Below are 13,378 nucleotides of genomic sequence, written 5' to 3'. Positions count from 1 at the left end.
CAGCAAAGCACAGATGTCATCAGGCTACAGGGCAGGCCTAGGATGCCTCAGCCCCCCTTGATATAGGGACGGGGGTCTTGGCTTCTAAACCCCCCAGCCTGTAGCTGAGGCTGCTTCCTCCATGCTCCCAGACAGAAACTAACTCACTCTCCTCCAGCCCTGTCCCCCAGCCAGGGCAGCATTCACCTTCCTTTATTCCTCTCTATGGGGGTTAGCTGGTCGAACCGGTTGAGAGATCCCTTTGCATAATGACTCATCCTGTTTTGCTGGGCCGTGGTACCAACGGCAGCCAGTGGGGGTTACCCCAGAGCCAGCAGCGTAGAAACCAGACAGGTACCCCCACTATGTCACAACGTGTCCGTGGGATTTTCCTAGGCTGGTTGTTGCAAAACCCTCCTGCTTTAGATTTCTTGTTCTCAGGTGGTGAGAAGAGATTTTTGTGCCTTCTGCTGGGTGTCTAATGCCCACTGGCACTCGGTCTCTCATCTGGCTGGCTCAGACAAGCTGGAGCCATGAAACCCACAAGCCTGGCTAGAGATGCAGGGGGCTGAGTTTGTGTTTCTCGCTGCTTCCCCTGATGCCCTCAGGTCCGGTCCCAGCAGCTGCCAGGCTCTGCCTATTGCCCCCAGGCCTCTGCTAACCCATCCATTGGGTGTGGAGCTATTGCCTTGGACATAGGAACAGTCTGGGAGAGTGAGCAGCACAAGTGAGAGGCTGGACCAAGATGCACTCAACCGGTTTGGTTCTTTTGGGTCTGCCCCTTCTGTACCCCTAGAGACCTTGAAACAAAAAAAGACCCATGAGAAGAACCCAGCTATTTTACTTTTGCTGTGATGTGAATGGATCTAGCTCAGGGGTCCTTCTGCATAGGAAGCACCCCTGCGCTCCTGGGTTCTTCTGCCCCTCGCCTGCAATGCCATCCACCTGGGGGAGCACTTGCCCTGACATTTGTAGATGGGCCAGTACAAATGAGTGTTACTCAGGCAGCCTTTGGCAGCTCAGCTGGTAGAGTTGCAGACTGTAGTGCCTGCTTCACAAGTGATCCTTAGATTGCCCTGAAACTGACAAAAAGATTGTGGATACCAGCTGCCAATCCCATTTCTTGAGCTGCACAGGCCTTGAGACCCCTCCAAGGCCATTTTAGCCATCAGGTTTTCTTGAGCAAGAAATTCCTGCCAAGCATTCATACTGCTCTCTTGTGCAAGAGCTCCTGCACAAGAGGGCTTACACCTGTTAAAAATGAGCGTAGCTCTTACGCAAGAAGTCCTCCCTTACCACGCCGTACTGTAAATCTTCTTGAGCAAGAGCAGGCGGGCAGTGTGGATACTTTCCGGAAGAACGGCGGTTCTTGCGCAATAATCCGCCAGCGTAGATGTAGCCCAGGTGTCCCTGCAGATGGGTCAGGAGGGTCTTTTCTGTGCCAGGGGTAGGGTAGCTTGTTGCCCTAACAACAGGTGTTGGCAAAAGCCAGGTATCACTGTGAGCAGGATTCAAACCTATGCAGGGAAACCCTTTTGTATTTCTAATCCAACACCTTAACCACTCAGCCATCACAGCTGCAAGCTCAGTAATGCCCCACAGCTAGGGAAACTGGTAAATAATCCCAGTGCCCAGGCCTGATGGCACCTGCCCCACAGAATTCACAGAGCAAACCTGCCTCCCAGAGCACAGGGGGAGTTTGGAGGCTCGTTGCTGGGCTGTGGGATGAAGCATCAAACCAGCCCCCTCCTGCGGGGTCAGGCCCAGCAATCTGGGCCTTCTGCATCTGGGCAACAGCAAACAAAAGGACTGGGGACCACATAGTCTCTCCCTTCGCGGGGGGGGGGCCTGTTAGTCTGTAGCTGTGACAGGTGAAAAACCAATGAATGGCCCTAGAATGAGAGAATCCTGCCTTGTGTCTGTGTTTGCTGTCCCAGAGGGCAGCCCCATGGCTAAGCTGCCCAGACACTTGCCAGGTATGGGGGAGGTGAGGGAGGCAGCCCCCAGTGGTGCCTGGCCAATGTGTCTGCTCTTCCCACCATCCCCCCTTAGGTAGTTGGAGTCGGCTTCCTGCAGTTGAGCCTGGCCATGTCCTCACAGCAGGACTAAAGGCAGCAAGAGCAGACTTCTGGCCACTAGTCAGGTGCTCTCTGGTCTTACTTGGACTCGCTAAATCAAACTCCAGAAGGTTGACCGCAGCCCTTCCTCCCCAGCTGAGTGTGGTTCTTGTTCTTCTGCACAGCCCAGCCCACGGAGAGCAATGACCTGCCAATGGGTATTCAGATCACACCCTTGTTGAATGGATGGAAACAGAAACCAGACACATAGCTGATTTGAGGATCTTCTAGCTGAGGGATCAGTTTGCCTGGTTTATGTGTATTGGTGCCAGAAAACTTTAACCGTTTGTATTCATTTAAAGAGTCCACATACAATGGAAATCCAGGATGCAATAGAACTGGAGAGGTAAATGTTTCTATTAAGGGAAGACTTTTCAAGGGGGCACTTGGGTTTGAATCAAGGACCACTCGACCTGCAATCAGACACTCTACCACTGAGCTACACCCCCATGCAAAGCAAATTCCTATAGCCAGTGTCGGGCACTGGACAGGGAACAAGAGGCTTTTGTGTGACACATCTCAGGTGGGATGGACCCTCACTGACCCCAGATTGTGATGGACCCTAACAAGGAATTTGTCCTGAATGCAGCAGAGCTGGGGCAGGACACAGGTTCTGTATACACAGAAAAGTTATTTTGGAATAATGGCTGTTTAGAATAACAATGCCAAAGACTGTGCAGCAATTCCGTTAATGTGAAATAATCTGAAGTAACAGACGGCTTATTCCAACTTCTGTAAACCTCACTCTACAAAGAATACCGCCTTTTCCCAATTAGCTATTTCAGAATAATGCGCATGGAGATGCGCCACTTCCGCTATTTCAAAATGGCCCCTCCGTAGGCCCATTCTGTTATTTCTCCCAGGGTTCTAAATCGAGGTAGATCATCTACATTAGGGGAGCCTGCCTCGGACTATTCTGAGGTTTCCCTGCAGTGTAGACGTGCTATTTCGAAATAAGCTATTTTGGAATCACTATTCAAGAAAAGCTTATTCCATAATCAATGTGCCGTGTAGATGTAGCCAGAGAGTCCTGAGAGATGAAGCTGTTGGTGGGAAGCTAGGAGAGCAGAAGCCAGCGTGAGACCTGAGTGTCCCAGGTCCCCACCAGAAACTCTATATGTAGGTCTCATGGTGTAAGGGGCAGCACTCAGAGCTCTTAATCCTGCAATCTGAGTTCAAGTCTCAGTGGGACATGCTGGGTCTGGCTGGTTGCTTTGAGCCCCCTGTGCTCTGTGGGTTTTACATTCTTTGTGCTGAGGTTCCCCAGGGCAGTTTTACTCCTGTTCTGGATGTGTGAGGCCCAATGGAGCTTGGTCCCCAGACTGATCAGACTTGTGGTCAGGTGCCTGATGCTCTCCCAGCTGTAGGGCAGGTCACCTGCTCAGCCCACACAGGAGGCAGCCAGACAGTGTGAGCTGAACAGAGGGTTTGGGTGGGGAGGGGGGTTGTATATTTGGGGAAGGGTCCTGAGTCCTGGCTCCCAGCCACGCACCTTGGCACAAAGACCAACGCCTCCTGCACAAGTGCATTGAGGGAATAAGAGTTGGGGCAGCAGGAAAGGGGCGGGCCCCTCAGCACCAGCGAGCAGGCAGGAGAAGATGGGAGTGAATCCTCCTACCTCTCATGCACAAAGGGAGCACTAGCCCCTCTCCCAACACTCCACCAGGCCCTGCAGCTCCTTGCCCCACTCGGTGGGTTATTTCAGAGACCAGGGAGGAAGAGGGAGGGGTCTCTGGATGCACGGAGCCCCCTGGCTCTGCCTGTGAGAAGAAGGAACGAGAACACCACAGACACTGAGGAATGTGGCTATTGATCCCACTGCCTCTCACATGCTAAGTGAGGGCTCTGCCACTGGAGCTAATTCCCCCAGCTGCGAGCAGTTTTCCTGCTCCACCCACCACGGGTGGGCTACACGAGCCCAAATACTGGAAGAATCTCTTCCTCAAAAAGGATCAGCAGATCTGCATTTCTTCTGTGGGAGGAGATGCTGGGGTAAGCACAGTCTAGATGCAGTCTAGACTAAGGGGTGATGGGACAGAGTTTTATGTAATGATGACAGGGGTACAGAAAGCAATAAGAATTTTTTTTCTGCAATTCAAGATCCTGGGTGACAGAATGAAACTGGTAAGTAACCAAATTAAAAATAAACCAAAAGGAAGCATTTTTGCACCCAGTGGAACTCCTTGCCAGAGGATGTTGTGAAGATGAAATCTACAAGAAGGTCCAAAACAGAACTGGATAATGTAGTGCAGGAAAGGCCAATCAATGGCATTTAACCAGGATGGACACCGAAGCCTGGGGAAAGGGGAAATCTCCAGAGAGACACTCCCAGATGGGACTCCCAATCCCTTCTGCCCTCAAGGGGAAACCTCACAAAGGAGATTCCAGGCAGCCAAGCCATAGGGGGTCTCTGAGATGCCCTGCAGCCTGTCCCACCTGGCTGTTACCATGGTCTCTCTGTGAGGTCACTGCCTCCCAACCAATGAGCTGAGGTTCTGTAAAAGGTCCTTGTGATGTCACTGCTGCCTTGCAGGCTCATGTCCTGCCCCTGGCCAGCCCCTTGGCATGTGTAAGCTGCTCCCCTTCTTCCCCCATCACTCAGGGCTGGTTCTGGGGCTCACACAGGGAACATCAGAGGCTACTCAGGGGGACACATTGCTAGGCCAGGGGCCCTCCTGTGGGGCTGCTGTACAGACACGGCCATAGAGTCTCAGGAGGCTGCAGCAGTGGGAGACACTTCGCCAGCTATAGATACCCATGGAAAGCTGATTTTCAGAAGGGTGTGATCAGCCCTTCCTGCGTATTTGGCTTTTTCAAAGGGGCTTAATCAGGAGCTAAAAGTTTAAGAAGGGACATTCAGAAGGGTGAATTTCTGTCTCTGGGAGTCTTTTCTGTGTATCCCAGTGGCCTAATAGACAAAGCCCTGGCCTCCTAAACCAGGGATTGTGGGTTCAAGTCCCAGTTGGGGTGACAGTATACTCTTAGTGACAAAGAATTTACTTTGCTCTACTCTGAGACAATTGGCAAAGATTCTCTATAAAAACTGACAAGCCAATGCTGGTGATAGGTGCAGATCTGAGTGCTAAAAGCCCACGAATCAGAATGAAACAGCAAACTTTGCCCTAGAAGACCCAGTAGTGACAGCCAGAGGGAGGTGACTGTAGCAGAGCAGGGTCTGTCTGGAGACAAAGCAGAGCCTGAGGATGAGAAGGCCCATGAGAGACAGAGACTCCAGAGCAGTGGGGGGTTAGTTACTTGGTTTGGGGGGTGGAGAAGCTGTGAAGCTTTGTGAGTGGATAAGGTCCCTGGCTGAGCTGTGCCACCTGCTGTGTGTGAGACTCAAACTGTCCCTTCTGCCCCTTTTGTGTGTCTGTTGCACTTCCAGCGTCTTTCCTCAGGCACGTTCATCCGGCAAAGACCCCCCCAGGGATCTTGTATCTTCCTTTGTGCCGCTCAGCCACAGATAAGGCAGAAGGGTTTTCCTGCAGCCACCGGCACCAGCCCCTCTCGCTAGGGAACTGCAGCCCCTCGGGCCAGGCAGCTGCTCCCAGCATTCAGGAGGCACCAGGCCGAAAAGAAACCGTCTGCCAGGGTGCTGCCAGGGAGGGGCCTCACTGCTAGTCACTGTTCCCGTTCCAGGAGTGGAGCGAGTTTTGTCCTGGGTGCTGATATTGAGGGCGTGTGCACCTATGTGTGTGTGAGCCCCCATGGCGCCTGCCAACTCCAGTTGGGGGGAGAAGAGTCTCCTGGCCCCATAGCTCCAGGTGGGGAGAAGTGGAGGGACCCCTGATCCAATATTTCCTGTTGAGGAGGAGTGGAGGGACCCGAGGCCCTATAGCTCCTGCCAGGAGGGACCGTGACCCCTTATCTCCTGATACAGTTTCAGTTTTTCCCAGGCGGATGCTCCAGACATGAGGGATGCCAGTGCACTGGCCCAGCCCAGGCCGGCAGTGATGGTTTTTACACATGCAGGGAAATTCCCCGGCTTCTCCCCCTCACAGAGCTGCCACCTCTCTGGGAGGCGGATGAACTGCAGGTGTGGGACAGCTCCCTGCCAGCAGGGACAGCAGCCAAGGCACCAAATATCACTGGGTCTGCAGCCAATGTTGGGAACTGGGCAGGGAACAGGAGGCTTTTGTGTCACACACATCTCAGGTAGGATGGACCCTCACTGAGCCCAGACTGTGACTGGTCTTAGCCAGGAATGTGCCCGGGGCTGGTTTGTGACACTCTAAGGCCATGTCTACACTGGGCGTAAGAGCGACGCTGCCGCAGTTGATGTTCCGGGCTCTAGGGAAGACCGGCTGATTGGAACTGAGCTGTGCAGAGTCTTGTAAAGGGAACCGCAACTTCTCTGGATATTTGCCGAGTTTTATATGAGGTTTTATCAGAAGGGACATTGTGGGCTCTGGAATAAGGTAGGTAGGGAGGAAAATTGTTCACAGGTGGGGGAATTAGCTTAAGTGGTGGAGCACTCGCTTAACATGCAAGAGGCAGTGGGATCAATACCCATGTTCTCCACTGGTAGAGATTTGCTTGTTCCTTTATTTTGCAGGCAGAGACAACAAGGGAGCTAAGCACTTCTAGGGGCCTCTCAGCAAAAGGCAGGGGGCTAGTTTCTGCAGTGCAGTGGGTGTCATGTTTGCTGGGTATAGAAAAGGTCCCTGGCTAAAAGCCAGACAGGAAAAATCCAGCCTGTAACACCCAGAGGAAGGGATTCACTTGCCTGGGCAGAGCAGGAACAGACCATCACTTGGCTGCCAGCTGTTTGCACATCTGGACACGGAAGCATTCTGAGCCTTGGTTCTACCAGGCAGTTTCTTTTCAGCTCCCTGCAAACTGCTTCCCAGCTGTGGGTGAGGCTGAGTGTGAGTGAAACCAGCTGCACTTTGGATGATTTTAATTGTTTAAAAAGCCTCGTTCACCTCTTCTGCCTAGAGAGGTGTCTATAATAGTTGCCTAGAGTGACATCACACTGGGGTTTTACCCCTTTAACCTCACCCAGAGACTCCTGACTAGTCTCCTGTGTCCATCTCCCCCTCAGGCCAAGTGTTCGCATGTTTCATATCTAAGGAAACTCCTCCTCCCTTTTTCCTGCCAATCCTTCCTGAACAAGCTGTACCCTTCTGTGCCAATATACCAATAAAGTGTATTATCCCTGTGATACCAACTTCTTCCTGCTTATTACCCATAGTCCTGTGTGTCTATACCAGCATCTAAGGGTGTGTCTAGACTACTGAGTTTTGTTGACAAAAGTGGACTTTTGTCAACAAAACTATACCTGCGTCTACACTACCGCTGTGTTCTGTCGACATAACGTTGACAGAACTCAGCAGTTTTGTCGACGCTGGTAAACCTCATTTTACGAGGCATAACACCTTCTGTCGACAGAGTCCTGTCGACAGAAGGTGTTATTGCCTGTAGGGTTGCATCTAGACTACACTGCCATGTCGACAAAGCAGCTTGCTTTGTCGACAGAACTGAATGTATCTAGATGGTCTTTGTTGACAGAACTCTTCCCTTCCTCAACAGGTGAACCCCGTCCCTGCTTAGCAGCCCTTCCTGCAACAGCATCCCCTGGGCAAGGAAGCCAAAGCCCTCTGCCCACTGAGCTGTAGCTTTCTGTGCCCGGGGGGCCAGACACCGCCTGCGCTCAATGGCTGGAGGGAAGTGGGGAATGGCTGCACTTTGGGAGTCAAAAGTGTTGCCTGGAAACATAAAGAGCCATTTTAAAGAGACTTTGGAGGGGGGCAGCATGGCTTATTTTGCTAAAGCCCCTGCCTCATAAACAGGAGATGGTGGGTTCAAATCCTAGTGGTGCCTTGTTGTAACCTTTGCTCACATTTACTTATGCCCTTCTGGGACACAGAAGAGGCCTCCCCTGGCCACCCATGGAACTGGTGGTTCAGGAAAAGGCTGATTTGAGAGGGGTATTGGGAAGAAGGAAACCACAAGCCTGGAGCTGGTCCCAGCAATTGCAGTCAGAGCCCTTCCTTGCCACTGCCAGTCACAGCAGCCTCTGCACCCGCTCCAGGCTTCTGGTTTCCTTCTTCCCAAAGCTCCTCCCCAATCAGCCTTTTCCTGAACCAGCAGTTCCATCGGTGGCCAGGGGAGGCCTCTTCTGTGTCCCAGAAAATGTGAGCAAAGGCTGCAACAAGGCACCACTGGGAGTTGAAGCCAGGATCCCCTGTTTATTAGGCAGGGGCTTTAGCCAGCTAAGCCATGGCACTCTCCTCACCTTATGTTGGGACTGTGGAGTTGCCTTTGAGGTTCTGCAGGGTTGTGGGAGGGAGAAATAGAGCAAACTTTGATTATCTGGCTTGTAAACCCCTTGGTCTCAGTGTTTAGGTTGGAGTCCCCAGGTAGGGGCCTGGACTCCTTCAGTTTGGTCCCTTCCCGAGGGCACAAAATTGACAACAGAGAATTCCTTTGCCACGCAGCAATCTCTGTTGGCCAAAGGGTTAGCAACCAAATATTTGCCCAAGTTTAAGTGCAGAATCAGAAGACCCTGTGAAGTGTTTTTCTGTTGTGTAGGGGTTAGCACATTTGCCTAGCAGGTAAAAGGTCCCTGGTTCAAAGCCAGGCAAAAACACTGTGTTATCTCTTATTTCAGTTCCCCTTGGTGCCCACAAGGCAGTGCCAGTACCTGTCCCCTGGTGCAGGGATGGGTGGCATGTGGTGCTGGCTTTCAAGAGCCTGCAGAAGACAGCTAAACAGGTTATGCTGAGATGGGAGGAGGCAGTGTTGGGGCTGAGACTTCTCAGCAGTCCCTTACTTGGGACTAGGTTGTTGCAGCCACTAAGTCCAGGGCCTGCCCTGGAAGTGCAGCTGTGCACATGAGGTCCTGCCTCATGCCCAGACCCCAGCCATCCAATTCCCCTCACTTTCTTCCCACCCAGCACCCTCAAATTGCTTTGACACCCTCCCTTGTTCCTGCTCCCTCTATCCTGGCCAGACACCCCACCCTGCTCCTGCATCCACGTTTCTTCTGCACCTTCTCTCCTGGCCACACACGGCTCCTTGGCACTTCTCAAGGCAGGCCCTGCAAGGAGCCACCAGGCAGGAACCAGCCCTTCGAGCTCAGCTTGCACCGGATCTGGTAGTTTCCCACCACATCTCACCTGAGAAGAGGTGACTTGTTCTCCTTCCTTCTTACCTTACGTCTCTGTTCCCTTCAAAGGTCTCCGCTGCCTTGGGACCCGCCTCCTCAGGGCGCTGCCCCTCTGCCACTGGGTTGGGAGTGGGAGACTCCACAGTCTCTGCACCTGGGCTGAGAAGTCTCACGGGGACTCGTCTGTTGATGGGTTAGTCAGCCCGATGGCTAGCCGGATCCATTCCGTAGCGCTGCCCGAGAGGGAGCTTTACAAGTGCCCAGTGTCCATTGGTATTTTCTGGGTCTGTGTAGGGGACTGGGCTTGGCCATCTTTTCCACGGGAAATGCCTCTTTTTTGGAAAGCAGCTCCCAGGAGTTCATGGAACTTCTTCTTCTCAACTTGGGAAAGGGACGACTCAGGGGCGATGGGACAGAGTTTTGTGTAATGATGACAGGGGGGCAGAAAGCAATAAGAATTTTTCCATGTGTGAAACTCAACACCTTGACATCTCGTCTCCCTCCCAAAGCCAGGGGCTTGTTCCCACAGCCGCAGCCTCAGCAGGGAGCCACACTGGCACTCACTGCTCGTGGGGAAGGGAGCGGGTCCCACAGGGGCTGGGGCTGGGGCTGGGGCTGGCGGGGAATGGGCAGTTGTCACTGAAGGGCAAGGATAAAACGCAGCCACATTGCTGAGGGCAGGGAGAGTGGCTGGTGCTGGGCTGGTGGCACCGTGGGACGTCCCTGGGAGAGCTCTGCAATGTGACCCTGGCTCCCAAGGCAGGAAGTGCAGAATCCCCCTTGGTGAGCGTGAGAGGCTCCAACCAGCCTAATCTGAAACTGAAGGGCTGGATGACCCTGATGCTGGAGTGTCAGAGCCCCTGTCAACCTGCCCTTTGTTTGTCCCCTTTCACACCAGGCAGGGCAGGGCCCACGCTCCCAGCAGGGAGTTACAGGCACGTCTCTCACAGCTAGAGCACTGGGACGACCATGGAGCAGGACTCACTGGCCAGTGTGTAGTACCATGGGATTTACAGTGGGAGTCAGAACCCTACCTTGCCAGTGCCAGTCACCTCTGCACCTGCTCCAGGGTGAAAAAACTGTGAGTAAAGGCCACAACAAGTCACCACTAGAAGTTGAACCCAGGATCTCCTGTTTATTAGGCAGGTGCTTTAGCCAGCTAAGCCATGGTGCTCTCTGGAGAAAAGCTGGTAAAACTCTTCTATTGTATGGTCCCAGACAAAACCTTTGACTCCCAAAGTGCAACCATTCCAACATCCCACCCCTTCTAGCCACTGGGTCTGTGCAGGCTGGAGCCTCCTCCTACCATCTCTGGCCTGCTTCCTGCAAAGCTCTCAGCCTTTGACCTGTTTCTGCTTCACTGTCCATCCCAGGTGGTAGTCACCACAGAAAACATCTCTGTGGCCAGCATGGGGCTTGAACCCACAATCTTGGAGCTATTAGCACCATCCTCGAACCAACTGAGCTAGCTGGCCTGGCACAGATAGGCTCACCAATGGCCTCTGGCAGTTCCCAAGATGACTGCAGCTGCCAATGGCTCTTCTCTGATGGGGCCACTAGTGACTCACTGTGATGTGGGCTGGCTAGTCCACCTGGTTTGAGGGTTGGCCAGAGTGGCTGGTGGCCGACAGACGCAGGGCAAAGAGGCAGCCAGAATCTCTTGCTGCCAGCACCTTGCCTCCCAGCTTCTTCCCTGTAGGCAGCAGCTGCAGCCTCTTTAAACCTCTGGGTCAGCTGCACTTTTCCAGTTAAGCTAATTCTGCTCCACCTGCAACCTGTCTCCAGTCAGTGCTTCTGCCACGGCTTGGCCCAGGAGGGCCTGGGCCCTGTCGCTTTTCACCACGACTTCGTAGGAGGCCACATAGGAAGGGGCCATTGCAGGTGCACAACCCCCTGGCCTGCTGTGTCTGTGGAAAGGGGGGCAAAGGACACACACTTGTCACTAGGGAACAGGGTGCATGGATCCCACTCATTCCTGCAGAAAATGAACCAGCTGAGCATTTTGCTGAGAACAGGCCAGAATCCTGCTGGGAGAGGCTCCATCATGCACAGACTCTGCGCAAGGCCAGACTGCTGGGAGGAGACTCTGGCCATGGACTTTCCTCCCCTCTCTGTTACCTCCTGCACCTGGGGCTGAAAGGGACGTGGGCTGCAGGCTGGTCTTGCCCAGCTGCCTTCCCCAGTGGGAGCAGAAAATGCTCATGGAAGGGCTCACAGGTTGTCCCCAATGCACTGGCCTGAGGGCCTGAATTCTTGCTGCCACTGGGTGCACCCAAATGACCATCTGGGGGGCAGGCTTCCCAGCTCACACCCCTCCTGTCACACTTGGTTCCATGAGAACAAAGCTTCCAAAGGAGTTTGAATTTCCTTCATCTCCCCTTGCTGCTGTGCTAAAAGAAATCCTGAAACTGGCTCCTTCTCCTGTCTCTGGAGAGATGGAAATGGGGCTGTTCCTAGTGGGGAAAGAAGTGGGTGTGTCAGGAGGGGGATTTGTGCTCAAACCTCCCCACAGAGCAGAACCCCCCTATTAGAGGCAAGAAAGAACCTTGAGTCAGGCAGGGGAGAACACTTGGCTCCTGTTACTCTGAGATGGGATATTAGGAAACCTTTTGCACCCATCCAGCCTAGCTCAGTTGGTAGAACATGAGACTCTTAATCGCAGGGTCATGGGTTCAAGCCCCATGCTGGGTGGTGCTGTTCTTTAACTCACCTACCAGCAATTCTCTCTCAGCTTTCACCAGGGTTTTAGAAAGAAAAAGTCTAGACCTGGGGTCCAGCTTTAGTAGAACCAAAGAGAGAACCAACTGCAATTTCTGTCTTCTGAGGAGAAGGGAAGAGGATTTTCTTCTTCTCAGTTCTAGCCACATCAGCCCAGGGAGGAGAAAAAATAACCCTCTGCCCGCTGATTGTCCCCTGTCAGCCTCTGTAGCTTCACCTCCTTCCACAGCAGCTCCAGCTTTGAGCTACAAATCTCAAGGGGCTGGTGAGGAAATGAGGAGCTGGCAGCTCGGGTTAGTCACGTCCATGAGCATAAGAGGTGGAGTGTTCACAAGGTGCATTCCCCTCCCCTGCAAAGCAGGGTGTTGGAAAGAGCTAGAAACAGAACAGTCAGCCAAGTTTCCTTTCCAGAGTGTGTTTCTGTGGTGTAGTGGTTATCACTGCTGCCTCACAGGTAAAAGGTCCTTGTTTCCAAGCTGGGCAGAAACACATGGATACCTCTTATTGCATCTCCCTTTGGTGCCTAGGTAAGTGTAGCTCCTGCTGCCTGTGCCTGAGATGAGCCCAACAACCAGGTAACAGAAGGGGCAACGTCAGCTGAGAACACCGCTTGGTGCCAGCCTGGGGAAGCGAGATGGGTCAGGCTGGGAGCTTGTGGCTTGGCCTCCCCTGCTCTTGGAGGCTGGTGTATGGGGTTGGCTCTTCTTGCTGCCTCCGTTGTGTGACTTGCCCAAGGTGGGCATGAGTCAGGTGTGGGGCAGAGGAGGGAAGCCAAGCTGAGGGGCGTAGGGCAGAAGCTCCATGCCTCCATAGGATTCAGTGGGGTGAGCAGAGCCTCTTCCTTCCTCCCCCCACTGTTCTGCCAAAGCCTGTGGGGTGGGGCTGGCTGTGGGGAGGCAGAGTCCTGTGTATGTCTCAGGGAATCCCAGGGATGCTCCTCGCAGCCCAGGAGAAGAAGGGGGCTCTAGGTGGAAGGAAACCAAGTAAAGCAGGTCCCAGTGGGCATGAACTGGGGCACCAGTTTGGCCCAGTTGAGTGAGGAGAGGTTGGTTCAGGTCCCATAGTGTCAAGGGCAGCGCTCAGCACTCGGAATCTGAGGCCCCATTCCTGTGTCCCTTTCTGGGCTGACCCACTGGCCGAAAGGGGCTGTGGCTGCTGCTGGCAGGGAAGAAGCTGGGAGACAAGGTGCTGGCAGCAAGAGATTCCGGCTGCCTCTTTGCCCTGGGTCTGCCGGCTGTCAGCCACCTTGGCCAACCCTCAAACCAGCTAGTGGCCCTGTCAGAGAAGAGCCATTGGCAGCATCAGAGACATCCCTGCAGCAGTCTGAGGTGCCTTTCTTGAAAGGGCCACTGGTGAGTTGCATTTTTGCAGGCTGGCTAGCTCAGCTGATTAGAGTGTGGTGCTAATAATGCTAAGGTCATGGGTTCAAGCCCCATGCTGGCCACAGGGGTGT

Source organism: Pelodiscus sinensis, chromosome 19 (assembly GCF_052426305.1).
Source record: "Pelodiscus sinensis isolate ZL-2025 chromosome 19, ASM5242630v1, whole genome shotgun sequence".
NCBI classification, from domain to species: Eukaryota; Metazoa; Chordata; order Testudines; family Trionychidae; genus Pelodiscus; species Pelodiscus sinensis.
This window is presented reverse-complemented; position numbering follows the sequence as displayed.